Source organism: Camellia sinensis, chromosome 13, assembly GCF_055761805.1.
Source record: "Camellia sinensis isolate YWXY chromosome 13, ASM5576180v1, whole genome shotgun sequence".
NCBI classification, from domain to species: Eukaryota; Viridiplantae; Streptophyta; class Magnoliopsida; order Ericales; family Theaceae; genus Camellia; species Camellia sinensis.
In genome coordinates this window covers 36,506,763-36,524,946 of record NC_138973.1, presented here as the reverse complement: position 1 = coordinate 36,524,946, position 18,184 = coordinate 36,506,763, and the positions used below count along the sequence as shown (strand labels likewise).

At 32.8% G+C, this 18,184-nt stretch overlaps 1 pseudogene across 1 annotated transcript; it reads right to left on the bottom strand.

Moving 5' to 3' along the window:
• Window positions 1–1,254: 1,254 nt before the first annotated feature.
• LOC145805313 (protein NRT1/ PTR FAMILY 7.3-like) lies at window positions 1,255–17,806 on the bottom strand (annotated as a pseudogene). The gene is made up of 8 exons (XR_014347858.1): window positions 17,796–17,806; window positions 17,214–17,302; window positions 16,885–17,124; window positions 16,675–16,838; window positions 9,041–9,155; window positions 3,704–3,920; window positions 2,613–3,175; window positions 1,255–2,475 (listed from the first exon to the last, which is right to left on the bottom strand). The product of XR_014347858.1 is annotated as a protein NRT1/ PTR FAMILY 7.3-like (transcript).
• Between the last annotated feature and the right edge of the window lie 378 nt (window positions 17,807–18,184).

Below are 18,184 nucleotides of genomic sequence, written 5' to 3'. Positions count from 1 at the left end.
TTTTTTTTTTTTTTTTTTGAATCGTTAATGATCATGTGATTTGTAGTGGAAATTATAGGAAGTAGTCATGAGTCGAAGAAATTGTGCTTGGTATTTATTGAAAATTGATAGGAGAATAGTCATCCTCTTAAATTTTGCAACCAATTATGTGCCTCTGACATGTGAAGTGTTTTTGTCATAGTAATCATCTTTGCCGTCAATTTTGATGCCACCATTGCCCAAGCATTGTCTTAAATAGCAAATCGTGTTGTCAAGATTTATGCTAATGAGGGAAATGTCTTTTATTCTCATGATGTACAACTATTCTTTTGATATATTCTTTGTCTTAACAAACATAATTTTTTTTCTTTACTAGTACTGTTTGGATATACCTCCTTCCTTGGGTTTGGCATGTGCCATAAACTCATAAGCAATGGTGTGTTCTTTACACACCATCACATTTTCCATGTGTGTTGGGGACAAATTTGTTCGGTGTTATTCATGGAAGTTAGGTGTCTAAGAAAGGCTTTCTGGACAACTTGCACAGGTCATCCACGCTAGTCAGGTGTCTAGGCATCAAATTTAGTCTCCAATGACACGCTTCCAGGGGCATCCAAATCTCCTCTCTCCTACACTTATTTCTATTACTTGCTATCTCCAACCTAGGCTGCAAGATGGGGCCTAGACTGCATGGTTGATTGGCACTACACCAAATGACTTGGGTGCACACTGCAGGACTCTGGGGTCCCTGGACTCTAACCACGCCATTTATTCAAATTAAGATATTTAAGAGAAAGTGTTATTTCGTTGTGTTTTGTTTGAACTTCAGTAAAATTGGTTACATAGTAGAGGAACAAACTTATACCTATAGACATAACATCTCTAGTGCATCCCTATGATTAATGAACTCTAAAGAACTTCATTGAAGTCAAATTTAGATTCCAATTGCTTGAACAAACACAAATACTAAAATTTCAATAATTGTAGGGCTGTGTTGATCTCTGGGATGAATTATTGAATATCGTCAAAGCAAATGGTGGCATCCTTGTGGAATATTACTCCTTAGCTGATAGGGTATTCATAGAGGAAGAGAAATGTTCCAGACACATTCTAATGAAGTTTTAGTGAAATTCTTGCAAATGTGATTCACTTGATTGTTGTGATGAAATTGTTGTCTTGGGCTCAGTGATAATTTGAGAGCTATTGTACAGTGAACGTCAGAGTTTGAATTGTATGAACCATCAAAATACAAAAAGAAAAAGAAAAATGTGGGGAAGGGATTCCTTTATTAGTGTCCAAGAGTACAGCTTTCACATATAATGATGTGTTCGCAACTGAACCAACAAATGAAATGAGGTGGGAAGACCTGAAAAAACCCCAAATCAAATTTAACCCACCTCTTTGCATCACATGTGAACAGACCAAATTCAGTGAGTGGTGTTGTAAAATTGGAGGAAAAGAGGGGTGTAAGCGAGTTAATTGAAAAGAGTTCCTCTTACCCTCACAAAAATGCCTACTGTCCTTGAATTCAGTCTGTACAAAGCTGTCTCTGACAATCTCTTCTCCCTGTTTATTTATATTTTCCGGCACCATTTCCCTTAGAATAACCCTCCTTTCATCTTAGACATCAGAAGGGTTGTCTTTCCCTGAAATTTCTACACATTTACCTTCGAGTTTGATTTTTTTGTACCACTTAGCGCATGCGATGTAAACAACCAAATCTATGGTTGTCAAACCTGCGAGGAGGAAGAAAAACCGATCTAGATGGCCTTTGTTCAGATTTCCTGGGATCCATCCTGGCATATTGTCTGTGGTCGATATTTTCATCACCATGGTCACAAGCAAGCTACTGACATAGTTTCCTAGTGAAATGGATGTCATGCATAGCGCACTCCCAAAGCTCTTCAACCTATCTGGTGCTTGTGCATTGAAGAATTCCAATTGGCCAACGTACATGAAAACTTCTGAGGCTCCTATGAAAGCATACTGAGGAACTTGCCAGAAGATGCTCAATGAGCTCGAGCCTTGGCAATGAGTGCAATCTTTTTGGGCATACTTAAGTCTGTAACACTCCGCAATTCCAGCTGAGACCATAGCCCTTACAGCTATGACAAGTCCAATCCCCATCCTCTGAAGTTCAGTAAGCCCTTTATAACGTTTCTTCCTTATTCTGCTCACAACCGGATCAAGTACTAGCCGGTATAAGAAAATGAAGAGCGCTACGCTTAGAATGTCAAAGCTAGACATGCTGGCAGGAGGGATTCGGAAGTTTGAAATTGTACATTTCATAGCCGCACCTTGCTCAACAAAGAGTGAAGCCATTTGGGTAAAGACAACCGAGAGTATATTATGGTGCACAGCCAAATTGGCAGTAATCTCAAGATGCATTTTACCTCTTCAACTTGCGAAATGGGGCAGAGGTGCCATGTGTCGTTCAGGCCCTGCTTCTGATTGTCTAAATCCCTTGATGTAATGTATGCTGCTTTATCCAGGAACCTGCGACATTCACAAGAAAATTATCGATCAGTTTACATTGTCATTAGATAATTATAGATTGAGCATATAAACACTCGGTTTGTAATCAAGCCAAACTCATGAACATTATGTAGGAATGGCCAATGCTTTTTGCTTACTTGAACCCATCAGTGTGAAGCATCTTTCTAACATTCATGGAGCTCCCCTTTTCATTCACTGCATATAAGTTCTCTTCTTCACCTGTTGACATCTCAACCCTCCATTTCTTTGCTGCAGCGACTATCACTTGGCAGAACCTGGAAAGAGGATTGCCACTTGGCTTGAAATGCCTGTACCTCGAGGTCCCACTGAGGAACAAGACTAGTCCTGCACAGGCAGATGCAGCCGACACCCAAAACCCGAGAGCCCACATTCCTCCGTCCTCGAAATATCCTAGTATGGTGTTTGAGAAGACTGAACCAAGGTTCAGAGCAAGGTAGAAGTAGCTGAAAAAGGCCACCTTTGAGAGTCCCTCCTTAGGATCTTCTTCGTCGAACTGATCAGCCCCAAATGTAGCAATGTTAGGTTGGTACCCTCCATTTCCAAGAGCAGTCATGTAGATAGAGAGATAGAATAACCCAATCTCCCAGCTTGAATGCGTTTCACATTTAGTCGTTCGATCTCCACAATGTCTAGGATTGAGCAAGGAAAACTGTGAAGCTAGTGACAGTGAAATCAAACCCTGTAATCAAGCGAATATGGATACAGTTAGAATGCATGATGAATAGGTCAATGTTCTACTTGTTGCTTTAAGCTGCAATTGATTTGCACAACATTGGATCCCTTCTCCTAGGCTTCATTGAGTTGTCTAGAATACCGGACAGGAAAATGTTGCCTAAGAAAAATTAATTAAAGGAACGAAAAGGAAAATAAAACATAAATGATTTATGCATGAAACCAACTTTTCCTGCGATGCATAATCCTATACTTTTTTTACCAGAAAAGATTTGAGGGAAAGGATTTCCTTCAAGAAAACAGTTATGATAGGGTTCATATAATTGAACATATGTACAGGAAAACATTTTTTATTATCCTTTCTTTTTCTATCAATTGAATGCATCATTATTGTAAATTGCAGGTGCGGATGATCTGGACATAAACTTGGGAAAATCATCAGGATGCTTATGGATGTTTGAAGGGAAAGATCATCTTCATGACTTTTAGCATGTGAAAGTAGCAGAAAAGAGTAGTAGCTGGTGTGAATTCTTACTATGACAAAGATGACCTGAAAGAGGCACATGTTTTGTATCTACCCCAGTAGGAATCACTGAGGAAAGCCCCGACCAGGGAGAAGATGTAGACGGTTCCAGTCCATTTGCTGACATTATTAGCTGCGTCGGCATTGTTCTGCTGTAAAACCCTTGTCAGGAACAGTACCAAGTTCACTCCAACGCCAAAGAATGCAAGGGTTGCCAAGCCTTGAGTCACTGTTTGATTCATAAAACAAATTGAGAAATGCAGAGTTAGATGCTTGATTTGTGGAGGAGTCTTTCAGGACAACTATGGCATCCATCATGTCTGTTTTAGATTAAGGATGTGAAAAGATAATCTTTCATGCAAGCTAATATGTGGATTACAGTGAAGAAAAAAAATATTGAATATGTTTTAATAGTTAACAGAGGGAAAAAAGACAACATATTCCTTACAAAAGGCAGACTTGGTGCATGAGACTACTTAGTGGGATCTAGAAAGAACAAGATTTATGCATTATAAGACTTTTTTTTAAGACTATTTTCGTGACTTGAATCCATGTTACTAGAGATGCGAACATCAAACCTTTCGTGATTTGATTGTGTTCTAACAACTATAAAATATATATATATATATATATATATTCTTAAAAGGAGCGAATCAGTGTATAAGATCTTGTTAAAGCAGGATTTGAAAAGGATAAGATGAATGTTGCAATTTTATTCCTATTGTTGGGAAGACTATTTTTGTGACTTGAATCTATGCTACCAAAAACGCTAACATCAAACTTTACCTTTGGACACCTATTTGCCTGGAACATTTTGTTTCAAGTGATTTTCACTGTCTTCTTGTAAAGTTCTAGATGTCAATTTAAGGAAAGACCCTTTAAAATGTCCCATGTGGTATGTTTGTTGATTGTGTTTCTTCTTTCATTTTGTTTTGTTTTTGTTCAAAACAAATAAACCTTCTGCATCTGAAATGGCTAGTATGTTATTAGAAACTATTCAAATGAGCATTCAAAGCATTCTTCACTTGCAGTTTGCTTCCAAACACATCCTAAACATTAAAATCTTATAATAATCAAAGGAAAGGCACCAAAAAAATTGCAACGGTCAAAATTGATTTGTGAGGATCAAGACCGTTCATCATTAACTAATCTCATCTTCTCTGCATGTACACTGCCTACAATAAAATGCAATGGAGGTAGATGGTTGTCCGAGGTCGTAAGAGGTAGCGGCAGGACGGGGAGGGTTAGTCAGAGATGGTTAGGAGAGGGATGACTGAGAGCTATCTTTAAAATGACAAAAGTTATTTCTTATAATTTTATAAAATTTTAAGGGCAAATTACATATACCCCTCGAGGTTTAGCAAAATTACAGATACTCCTGAGATTTGAAAAATTATAGATACTCCCTGAAAGTACTATTTACATAACAAATTAAGGGACAAATTGTTATGAAAATATAAACTTCAGGAGCAATTTGTTATGAAAATATAAACCGAATGAGGTATCTGTAATTTCCAAAATCTCAAAAGGTATCTGTAATTTAGCTAAATCTCGAGAGAGTAGTATGTAATTTGCCCAAATTTTAAAGCTATTTGTATATTTTTGAAAATGACAATAGTTATCAAGTGTGATTATTTTTATTATTTATAAGTTTTTTCAAAAACACTAATGAAAAGGGAACAATTTGTCTGTAGTCAAATATGGATTGAAAATGTTGCAGTCCTCAGATGATTTGACTTGTTTGTTTAATAAGATGTTACGTAGATCATTTAAAAGAAAAAAAAAATCAAATTAATCCAATTATCATGGTCACATATTTATTATAAAGAACTAAATACTTGTATATTATTATTTTTTTTGATAGGATTACGGGTATGCGTACATGTGTGTGTATATATATATATATATATTAAGGAGGCAGATTCTTTCTAGTTCAAAATTTGAATTGGAGAATGTTGTTTGGGCCTGTGGAGCTCACTATGAGCTCCATTTTGAAAATTCGAACTATTTATTTTGTTGTGTCTCATGTATTTCATCAAAATAAAAAATAAAAAAATTAGGTTTATCCGATAATTATAATTTGTTCAATTTGTTGAGCTTGTGATCAAAAAAATGTATGTACTATTTAAAAAAAATATAATTATCGTCCATTTTTTTAGTAAAAAATGCAGTAAATTGCATAGTTTACAATTAACGAATTGACCTAATTTTTCTTGCGAATGAAATATACGAGGTGCCCGACAAAATAAACTACTCGAATCATCAAAACAGGTCCCAAATAATAGCCTCCAGTTCAGATTTTAAATTGAAAGGGATCCTTCTCCATATATTAAATATTCAAATATAATGAAATTTAAGATATGAAATGCACCTCTTCAATTTATGCTCAAAAAAATAAAAAATAGACGTCATAAAACAAGTATCCATTTTGTTGTTGACAGTTAACAAAAATCTAAAAACAATTAAGTGTGGCCAAAACAAGAATCGTAAATGAATTGATAAGCATTTACTATAACTTTTTCAATTGTTATTAAATTAAGGCCTTATTTGGGATAAATTAAAAAAAAATTAAAAATTAAAAAGTTATTAAAAAAATTAAAAAATTTATACTATTCAAGGATAACTTATTCAAGGATAACTTATGGGGGAAGTCACTAGGGGCAAAATAATTTTGCCCATTAGGGATTGCTTGGGATGATCTAAACAAGTGCACTTTTTGATTTTTTTATGAAATATGGGTTGAATTTGAAGTGATGTGTTAGAGAGGTGATGTGACTTATATAAGATGATGTGACTTAAATAAAATAATGAATTTTTGACTTTTTGACTTTTTTTCAAACATGCCAAATCAAGCATTAATTACTCAAAAAGTCAAAAAGTTAAAAGTCAAAAAGGTAAAATGGTCATTTTTGATTTTATTATAATATTTTATTACATATCTTTTTGTAAAAATTCAAAAAATTATTTCAAATATACATATTTTTTCTTTATTTTTTATTTAAAAAATCAAAAAACAAATCCCAAACAATTACTAAAATGAACATAGACTAGAAAAGAAAAGAGTTGGTCCAACTCGAAAAGGTCAGTTGAGGAAGACAACACGTGGCATCCACCCACGTTATCCAGGCAAACTATCCACTGATTACGTGTCAGGCACGTCTCCCTCAATTGCATGCTTTTCTCTCCCTCACCTCCCCACTTATCTCGCCTCTCTTCTCCATCTACAATTCTTAGGGCTGAGCAAGGAATCCGTGGAATCCGTGAAATCCGATCCAGTCCAGTCCAATCCGATAGATTTGGTTCGATTTTTTGAATCCGTGGTTCGGTTCCGGATTGAATAATTAAAAATCCGTAGTTCACGGATTGGTTCCGGATTGAATCCCACGGTTCCAGATTGGAACCGATCCGGACCGTATACAAATAGTCTATATTTTTATTATACATCCTCCCCCATAGTATCTTTTCTTATTTTATGTAAAATCTAAACTCAAACCTTTCTTTTATTACTTTTGTTTGTTAGTTTTAAGTTTTAATTTGCAATGGTCTAAATACTTATGGTGAAACCAGTTTTCTTATGGTTGTTTAAATTCTAGAACAGTATGTCGTTATTATAGAAAAACATGTTGCTATTATGGAACTAATATAGCGCTATGTTTATATTTTTATGAAATTCAAGTGTTATATATATATTTTTGTTATTTAATTATGTGAATTCGTGGTCCTAAACCGATCCAATCCGTATTTAAATGGATTGGTTCGGATTGGTTCCATGATTTAAACGGATTGGATTGGTTCCAATTTTTTAGGAACCGTAAATAACGGATTGGTCCTGGTTTTATCCCAATCCGGTCCAATCCGGACCATGCTCACCCCTAACAATTCTGGTTCTAATAAATTTTAAAATTTAATTTATTTATTATTTTTAAATAAATTTTAAACGAATTGATTATATGAGTTTATTCATCTGAATTCAAACAAAGGCTTTGTTTGTTTGTTTGTTTGGCATGTGCTCATTGGGACTAATTTAGTTATATAAGATAAATAGGCTATTTTAATTATAAAAAAAGGAGACAAAATATTCACATCCAATTCATAATTATTTCATTTTTTCTCTCACAAAAGTCAAAAAAATCAAAAATCTATCACAAATGAGATTTTTTAGCCCGGGGCTAAAAAAGTTTAAAAGTCAATTTACATCCCAAACGAAGACAAAATTTAGAAAATTAATAAGCTAATCATGAACGAAATTTCAATTATTTGAAAGTAAGTAAATTTGTGTAAATTGATTCTTTTTACAAACTTAAATGTGTCAAAAATAAATTAATCGGGCCAAACTAAGTATTTTTAAATTTAATTTGAAAACTTAAAGACATATTGAATTCAAGTAATTTAATTTTTCTTTATAGTATATATATATATAAATTGGCCGAGTCAAGTAATAAATTATTCAAATTTAATTTAATAACTTAATAAATTTTAAAATATATTTAACTTTAATTTTTTAAAGTAACAAACACATCATAAATAAAATTTTAACCAATTAAATATGAGTTAAAATCAAATAATTTGATTTGTTTAACAACATAATGAAAAGGAGAATTCAATATATTTTTCATTAGACAAATCAATATATTTGATTTGATTTGTACTTTGGAAAAATATCTTGCATTAGACAAACCAAACAAAATTTGGGCTCTTTTTTTTTTATCTTAATTTTTTTTTTTTTTAAATTTATGATATCAATCGATACATGATTATAAATTTATACGATATTATTATTTAAAACTAATATATTTATTCCTCCGCGTGAAGGTTAAGTCCAGACTAAAGAAAGATGCTTCAATAATAACATCATGGAATTAATGGAAGAAAAGTTGTGATCTTCTCAAAACCCAAAAAAATAAAAAATAGAAAACAAAACGAAAAAAGAAAAAGAAAAAGAAAAATGAAGAAACATAACTATTCTCACTAGATTCCACTATGATCATGTGTGTAGAATGTACTAAGTAAGATTCCTGGAAAAAAACTAAAAAAAAAAAAAAAATACAAAAGAAGAAGAAGGAGGAAGATTCCCATATGAAATAGACTGGTTAAAGATTCTAATAAAAAACATGAAAAGAGCTCAAAACTGAAGATGAAGAATGAAAAATGAAAATGAAAATCTAGAGAGCAGGTATGTCAGTGTGAATATATATATATATATATATATATGCATAGATAAACAGAGTACCCTATCTTCTCAAACAATTAATTTATGAAGATAAGTAGACTAAGATATCAAGACTTTCTTTAAATAAAATTAAATAAAAAGAAATAAAAACAAAATAAAATTGGTAATATAGGGCTTACAGAGGATGATAATTCCAGCAACCCATTTGCCAGTTCTTTCTCGGATTGCCGGTTGGCCTTGCAAATCAACACTTCCATCAAGAGTACACTCTTCTTCTTCTCCCTTGAACTTACCCTAAAATCCCAACAACATTTAAAAAAAAAAAAAAAAATAGAGGAAAAAAATTAAATCATAATTCATGTTAGAGAACAGGATTTTTCAGTTTTTTATTTATCAAAAAAAGAAAGAGAGAAGTTTGTTTCTGTAAATGAATGCATAAGAGTTTTTGTAGATGAGTAGCAAATATAATAATGCCATGGCTCAAATGAGAGAGAGAGAGAGAGAGAGAGAGAGAGAGAGAGAGAGAGAGAGAGAGAGAGAGAGAGAGAGAGAGAGAGAAATGGGATGATGAGAGAGAACTAACCTCCATGGACATGACCTCTAAGCAAGTCATTGAAGTTGATGATGAGAACTGAAAATTGGGAACTTTAAGAGAGAGAGAGAGAGAGAAAATGCATAAGAGTTTTTTTTTTTTTTTTTTTGGGGGGGGGGGGTGGTGGTGGTGTTTGATGGGTAAGAAAAAAAAAGCAAGATGGAGAGGAGAATATATAGAGGTTGAGAAGCTAATATGGACGGTGGAGATTTAACATGTATGACAGGGGTGGGGCCCAGATGACCAAATCTAACTCTGATCATCGAATCAGAATCCTCTGCTTGATTTTTCTGCTTGACTTTTTACTTGTTGGGTTTTTGGTTTACTTTTGGATCTAATTTTGATGATCCGAACTGTTCACATTTTAAGATTTGTTGAATATATCATATCTGTAAAAAATCAAATTGATTGGATATCAAAAACTACGGTTGCGTTTGGTAGAGTTTTGTAAATGTGATTTGAGAATATGAGTTGTATTTTGAGCTTGTGAGTTGTGAAATTATGATTTGAGTGTAGAAAATTTGTTTGGTTATGGTTTTGAAATAGAGTGTTGAATTGTGTTTTGAATATGTATGTTGAATTAAGTTTTGAAAGTTTGATGTGACATGTGAAATATGAAAATTTGTTTGGTGATGTGTTTTGAAAATAGTTTTCAAAACTTAATTCAATCAATAATTTATAACCAAACACACAACTCATATATCGATATCTGTATTTTTTATCAACAGTAATAACCAAACTATTTTTAAAATATTGAAATTAAAAATTGATTTTTTTTTCAATTAATTTTTTTTCAGTAATTTTTTTGAATAATTTTTTTTTTCAAATAATTTTTTGATTTTGAAATAAATCTATGTCAATTATTTTGTGTCAATTAATTTTTCTATCAATTCATTTTTTAGGCCTGTACAAACACCTTGTACAATACGTTTTTTATTCTGTTATAAATTTTTTTTTAAAGTCAACAACTTTTGAGAATACATATTAATAAAAATTAACATATATACATTAGGTTTAATATTTAAAATACAAAGCATAACGTAAACTTTACAAAACTTTATCAATTTTTTTTTTCCATTTTTTACATGTTATTAATTTAGTAATAAAGTTGTAACAGGAGTAGTTTGAATTATTGTACTTCCATAATCAGCACCTCTGAAGCTCATATAATTGGGGTGATTTTGGTGTGCAAAATGACTATTTTGCCCCTCTTGATTTAAATGAGAAGTTTTTACATAAGAACAAAATAAAAAGGGTAATATAGTAATTTCACTTATCTAATACCTACCACCTACTCTATTATACATGTGTGTTCAACACTGTGGGCTAAAGAAAAAGGGAGACGATGCAGCTGTGTGTTCAGTATACGAATGTAATTAAATTAAAAAATTAAATTGGAAAAAAAAAATAATAGATAAGAAATAAAAAGTAAATAAAAAAAATAAAAAACAACCTGAACCTTCTGAACCTCAGTCTTTCTATAAAATCTGAATCCGCATTCCTTTAAGCACACCATCTTCACCTTCTATTTGCAACACCTTCAGCAGCTCCATCAAAGAACAACATTAATTAAATTTAGTATCCGTGTGAAAGAAGAAGGAAGAATTCAATTACAGGTTAGTTTCATCCCAGTTTATGTTAGCTTCACATTTCATATTAGCTTCAGAGTAGCTTTAGATAGTCGAAGATCAGATTAGCTTTAGATAGTCGAAGATCAGGACCAACCGGGCGGTCAGCCGGCCAGTCATTCCATCTCAGACCAATTCGCACTCAGTTCCCTATCTGTTGCCGATCTGTTCCTTTTTTTCATATCTGTTCCATTTTTTCACACCAACATCCTACTATTTTTGATATATTTTCCATACATTTTTCTTAACTCATATGTTTTAATATACATTTTTCATACATTTTCATTTCACTTTTGTAATCATCATGCCAAGAACAAAACGAACCAGACCCGAACGTGGTGAATCCTCAAACCTTGTACAACATTAACCACAGCAACAACATGACTATCCAAATAATGATTTTTTAACGTATCATCATGAACAAGCCTATTCACATTTTATTAATCGACCAATTGTTATGGGGAGAAATATAAAACTACCTTCCCAATATGATCCACTCTTGCTTGGTAAATTGCATACAATGGGATAGTTACCTTTAACTAATTTACCAAATAAGGTATATCCTCGTCTTGTGCAATTATTTTATGTTCACTTGACACCTGGTGACACTACAACAAAAATCACCTTTGGCGACTAAATTTTTAGTCGCCAAAGGTCCATTTTTAGTCGCCAAAAGTCACTTTAATACCTTCCCCGACTGATTTTTTTTGTCGCCAGTGTTGTCGCCAATAACTGGTCGCCCAAGGTTTTGGCGACTAAAAACGTTTTAGTCGGCAAAAAGTCAGGTCTTCAGCGACAAAACTTTTAGTCACCAATACTCAATTCCACTTTTTCAAATTATCCATTTAGCGACAACTATTTTAGTCGCCAATAGGTCATGAATCGCCGACTAAACTCATTAGTCGCCCAAAACAACACATTTGGCGACGAAAAAGTTTAGTCGCTGAAAGCATTTTTCCGAAAAAAAAAATTCAACCTTTGCTACTCCTAGGTTTCGAACCACTAACGTCCCAGCCTCTATAAACCTTTACCAACACTCTACCCACTACGCCACAAGAACATCACATGTATATAATTGCAACATATATTATTTATATAATATATTGACCAATATTAATAGAAAACAATATATATATAAATAATTATTTTTATTTAATATATTTTAAGAAAAAAATAAAGTATTTACTAAAAAAAATAGGGGAGCACTTTTGGCGACTAAATATGAATTTTAGTCGCCAATTCTATGCTTTTTGGCTACTAAATGCAATTTTGTCGCTAAATGTAGAATTTCCGCCCAAAAAAAACAACTTTCGGCGACTAAACTGATTTTTAGTCGCCAAAAGCTCCACTTTTGCTGACTAAACTCAGTTTTAGTCGCCATTTGTCCACTTTTAGCTACTAAATTTTTTTTAGTAGCCAAAAACCTTTACTTTTGGCTACAAAAAATTTGTTTGTCGGTAAAACACCTATATTCGGCGACTAAAGTAGTTTTTAGTCGCCAAAACCTATAGTTTTGGCTACTAAATGCTTTTAGCCGCCAAAAACCGTGCTTTTTAGCTACCAAAATTTTTTCAGCCGCTGAAACTCCTATATTCGGCGACTAAACTGACTTTTAGTCGCTAAAAGGCCTATATTTGGCGACTAAAGTGCTTTAGTCGGCAAAAGTGCTCAGGTTTGGCGACAAAACTGACTTTAGTCGCCATTGGTACTACTTTCAGCGATGAAAATACTTATTTTGGTCACCAATTCTGCATTTTCTTGTAGTGTGACCAACAAACTGAACCATTTACACTACAAGAAAAAGCCGAATTAGCGACTAAAATTCGAATTTTCGTCGCTGAAAGTAGCATAATTGGCGACTAAAATGGAATTAGTAGCCAAAAGTGAAGACTTTTGGCAACTAAAACAGTTTAGTAGCCAAATGTATAGTTATTGGCGACTAAAAATCAGTTTAGTCACCGATTATATGGGTTTTAGCGACTAAAAAAATTTTAATAGCCAAAAGTGAAGTTTTTGGCGACTAAAAACATTTAGAAGCCAAAAGTATAGGTTTTGGCGACTAAAAAATAGTTTGGTCGCCGATTATACGTGTTTTACCGACAAAAATAAATTTTTGGCTACTAAAAAAATTTAGTAGCTAAAAGTCAACAATTAGCAACTAAAATTCAGTTTAGTCACCCAAAGTGGAGGGTTTTGGCGACCAAAATTCAGTTTAGTTGCCAAAAGTGGAGGTTTTAGGCGGGAATTAATTCTTTTAGCGACTAAAAAATAATTAGTAGCCAAAAAATATAGAATTGGTGACTAAAAAACAGATTTAGTCACCAAAAGTAGTCTCCTATTTTTTTTTAGTAAATAATTTATTTTTTACATAAATTATATTGAATAAAAATAATTATGTTTATATATATAGTTTTATATTAATACGGGTCAATATACTATATAAATAATATATGTTGCATATATATTCATGTGGTGTTGCAGTGGCATAGTGGAGAGTGTGTGTTGCTAAAGGTTTAGAATGTGGGAAGTTGGTGGTTTGAAACTTCGGAAGAGCAGAGGGTAATTTTTTTTTTTTTCCTGAAATAAGCTTTTGGCGACTAAAATGTGTGGTCGCCAAAAGCTTCAGTATTGGCGACGAAAAAAATAGTCGGCAAATGTATAAATTAAAAAAAAATAATTTACTATTGGCGACTAAAAATTTAGTCGCCAAATGTATAATTTAAAAAATATAATTGAGCTTTGGCGACCAAAGTTTTAGTCACTACAGATTTCTTTTTTGGCGACTAAAAGTTTTTTAGTCGCCAATACCTTCCCCGACCGTGTTTTCGCGACAAAACCGGCAACTAAAAAATTTAGTCGGGGAAACTAAAAACTCAACTTTTGGCGACTAAAAATGAACTTTTGGCGACTAAAAATTTAGTCGCCAAAAGTGCTTTTTCTTTTAATGTTAGTCTAACCTCTTATGTGAAGGGGAAAACAATCACACTCAGTCTCCGCGCTTTCGCATAAATTATTGGAGTTGAAACAGGAGATTTACAATGCTATTTTCAAAATGAGACTGCCTTAGAAAAAATTGTTAATGATGTCACTGAGGTTTATATCATAATTTGTGACAACCAATTTAGTGGCACTAATTTACAAGCCAAACATTTAAAACCTCACCTTCGTATTCTTCATCGATAGATAGTTGAAAATGTCACTCCCAAAAAAGGACATTATGATACTGTTTCATGTTTTAATGTTTATTTGTTATATTGTTTTGAAATTGGACAAAAATTAGATTTATGCTTCATATTACTGAAATAAATGATGGTTGCAAAATTTGATACGCTGAGTGGCCGGTCACTACCTTTTGGAGCTTTGTTATCATAATTTTCAAGGCGCATGATGTCAACCTTGACGGTGAACAACATGTCAGAATCACTTCACCAATTTCTGAGTACACACTGACCCGAGCTGGTGGTGCTGACACCTTGATGGGCTCTATTAATTTTGAAAATGAACCAATACCTGATGAGGAAGATCCCAATGACAATGCCATGCCACCAAATGAAGAACCCCATTACTAGACTAATTATTTAGCCTTGAAACAAGAACGGTACAATTAGCGCCTACAATGGGAACAACAAATGGCTAATTAGCTTAATACATTGGGTACTCGGTTCGATGAATTTGCCGCCACTCAGAACTCACTAATTCAACAATTTGGTGAGTTTCGTGTAGACTCAAGAAGACGTGATGAAGTGACAAGGAACCGCATTGATCAGATTGACTATCGAGTCACTCAGCTGTACCATCACTATTTCCCTCCACCTCCAACACCACCTGACAATGATGCTTAACTTGTTCAAAAAATCAGTTTAAATGATTCACAGATATAATGGTTACATTTTTTTTTCTTTTTTTGTTTTGGTTATTTGTTTTCTCATTTTGTTGTTGTTGTTGTTTTTTTTTTTTTTTTTTTTTGTTATTTTGTTATTGTATTCACGTCATGAATAACAAAGCTTTTTTTTTTTTTTTCTGCAATGTGTGAGTTAGATTAATATTTAGAAAAAATATTTGTACAAAGATTAAAAAAAAGAACTTAATAAATGTCTAACAAATCCTTCATTTCAATAAAATGAAAAAACTAAACAATTAAAAAATAATTGGTGTGTTTCAATTAATAACAAAAATTAAATTAATAACAAAACCAAAAAGTTAACAAGGTGAAAAAAAACCAAAAAGTTAAATTCATAAAATAAATTTTAAATTTTAAATTTAAAAGTTAATATAAACTTGCCTACAGAAAGTTAAAAAGAACAAAAAATTTTAAATTCATAAACCGAATTAATAACAAAACCTTCAAATTGTTTAAAATTTAACAAAAAGTCAAAAAGACGGATATGTCATGTACAAATCAATTATACAAAATTTTAATTAATAACAAAATCATTATTTTAATAAAATGGATAAAACATTAAATAAAATTTAAAACCAAAAATAATAATTACAAATTTTGTTTTACAAAAAGATAAAAACAATTTGGCATGGTTTGAGATCTCACAAAAAAAGTCAAAAAGTTAAACAAGTTACTCAAAAATTTAAAAATTTATGACATTCACCAAAAATAAATAAATTTAAAATAATGGGTCACAAAACAAATTGTCAATCATTGGTGAGTTTCTCAACAGAGACCAATTGGTGAGCTTTTCAAACTTCGCTTTTGTTCATAAGCTTTCTTTTCTTTAATTTTTTTTTTTTAGAGAATATGAAAGGTTTTGAAAACAACTCAAAAATAAACCCATTTTATTCGTAAATTCTCAACAGTGGTGTGAGATAGGAGGTTACATTCTTTCAATTTGTCCTCAAAATTTCTCAATTTGCCAAAATAGATATGCATTCAGAAAAGAAAAGAAAAAGATACCAAAAAGACGTAGAGAAATAAGATTACAGTTACATACAGAAATGGAATATCGGTCCTCTCACCACTAAAATTATTTGACATTTTGATTTCAAGAGATTCGAATGTTCATATACTCATTCAACCCCCATTTTGATTGAAGCCTTTGCATGCTATACAATCAAATTCTCTTACAAATTTTTTTTTTTTTTTTTGGGAGGGGGGGGGGACCAAAATGTACTTTCTAAACATGCTTGATGAAATAAAATAACCAATTTTGATCAGTTAGAAGCACATTACTCAGTAGATCAATTACTCAACAACATCATAAACTGAATAAATATCATAAACTAACAAGTTTTGCATGCATCATGGAACCATCAAATTCAATAAAATACATAAAATTGCATATTACACATTGCATGAACAACATATTTAATTGTCTTCGTTACTAAGAAAACCATTATCTTCATTGACCATGTGATGATCTTTTTCATTTCATTGGAATTTCGCCCAATCGTTGTCCGCAGTATTAGTTATCCTACAAAAAGATAAAAGAAGTCAGTAAATCACAGTTACATAAAGTGGGTGAAGTTATATAATAAAGGTGTCATAATGATTGAAATTATTAAAATAATTACGCATTTAAAACCATTAGTCAGTACGATATTCACTTGCCTTGTTGACATCCCTTTTCTATCCATGGCCAACATGATTTTGCCACATAGCAGTAGCAATTGCATCCCTAACGTTCGATTGGTACGTTAACCCATGTTGTGACATGTCAACATAGTCAGCTTGGTCTCCAACAAGCCCGTCTGCTTCTACTTCTGCGGCCATTTCATTATCAGCTTCCATAAACAATGGGTCCATATCTGCATGTAAACGGATCCAATTGTGCACTACACAACATACAATCACCAGAGGCCCTTGTCTTGTAGACTTGTAATTTGGCATGGACCGCAATATTGGGAAGCGCTTCTAGAACACCAAATGTTCTTTCTATGACATTGCGTAACGACGAATGTCGATGGTTAAACAATTCCTTAGGTCCTGAATAATGACGGCTACAAAACTCTTGCAAGTGATACCGTTGAGACCGAAATGGGGCAAGAAATACAGGCATGTTCGTGAAACCAGCATCAACTAAATAGTACTTGCCTACATGTAAATAATGAATACACTGTTCAGTCAATTGATATGTACAAAAAAAGACAAGGAAAAAAGTGCACCGTATGTTATTTAGGGACCGTCACCATTGGGTGGGTGTGGGAACTGTAGATCAGCTCGTGTAATAGAGTCAACCAAAATAGCATTGTCGTGAGCGCTACCTTCCCATCTAGAATTAATAAATGTGAACAACATATCAAAGTCACAAGCTGCGAGTACATTTTGCGAAACTGTTGATTTCTAACCATGGAATGTATTTTATCTTGAAGCAGGGACCCATGCATCCACCAATGTGCCATCGATAGCACCGACACAATCCTAATTGACAGATATTTGTTTGACATTATGTAATAACCCCGACCTCTGATTAATGCTAATTTATGATTAATTATGCCTAACAGCAATTTAGGAGAAATCCGGAATTAATTTGCATGTGTATTGCATGATTTATGTGTTTTTATCTGTTCAGTGTAGAAATCTCTATTCATGATCTAAACTTTAAACTGCGAATTGAAAGTCTTATCGGTGCCCGATTCCGAAATTGATTAGTGTTATGGGCTAGTTAGAATTTATGTGATTTTATGGTGGGTTTAATTAAAATTCGATTTGGAATGTTTAAATTAGATTAAATAATGTTAAACTAATTGAACCTAGGTATTTACCCTTTTGCCATTGTGAGTGGGCTACTTGTTTCATGTTGTTTGGGACTTGTTTTACACCGCTTCATCATCTTTTGAGAGACCAAAACCGTGGGTTAGAGATAGAGATAGGAGAGCATGTGATTTCGACAAAATTCCTTAGAGAATTTGGGAGATTTTGAAGAATTGTTGAGTAGCTCAAGAATTTTGCTTAGTGGAGCTTAATTAAAGTGTTTAGGTAAGAGCTCAATCCCTTGATCTTGTCATTGAGGCATCTAGAACTTGTTTACATATGAAATAGGTGAAGTTATGGGTTAATTGAGCTAGAATTCAAGGAACCTTAATTATTTCATGCATGCATGTTTACATTCTTGAATTGTGAGGTTATTTCCATGAAAATCTTGAATGCAAGG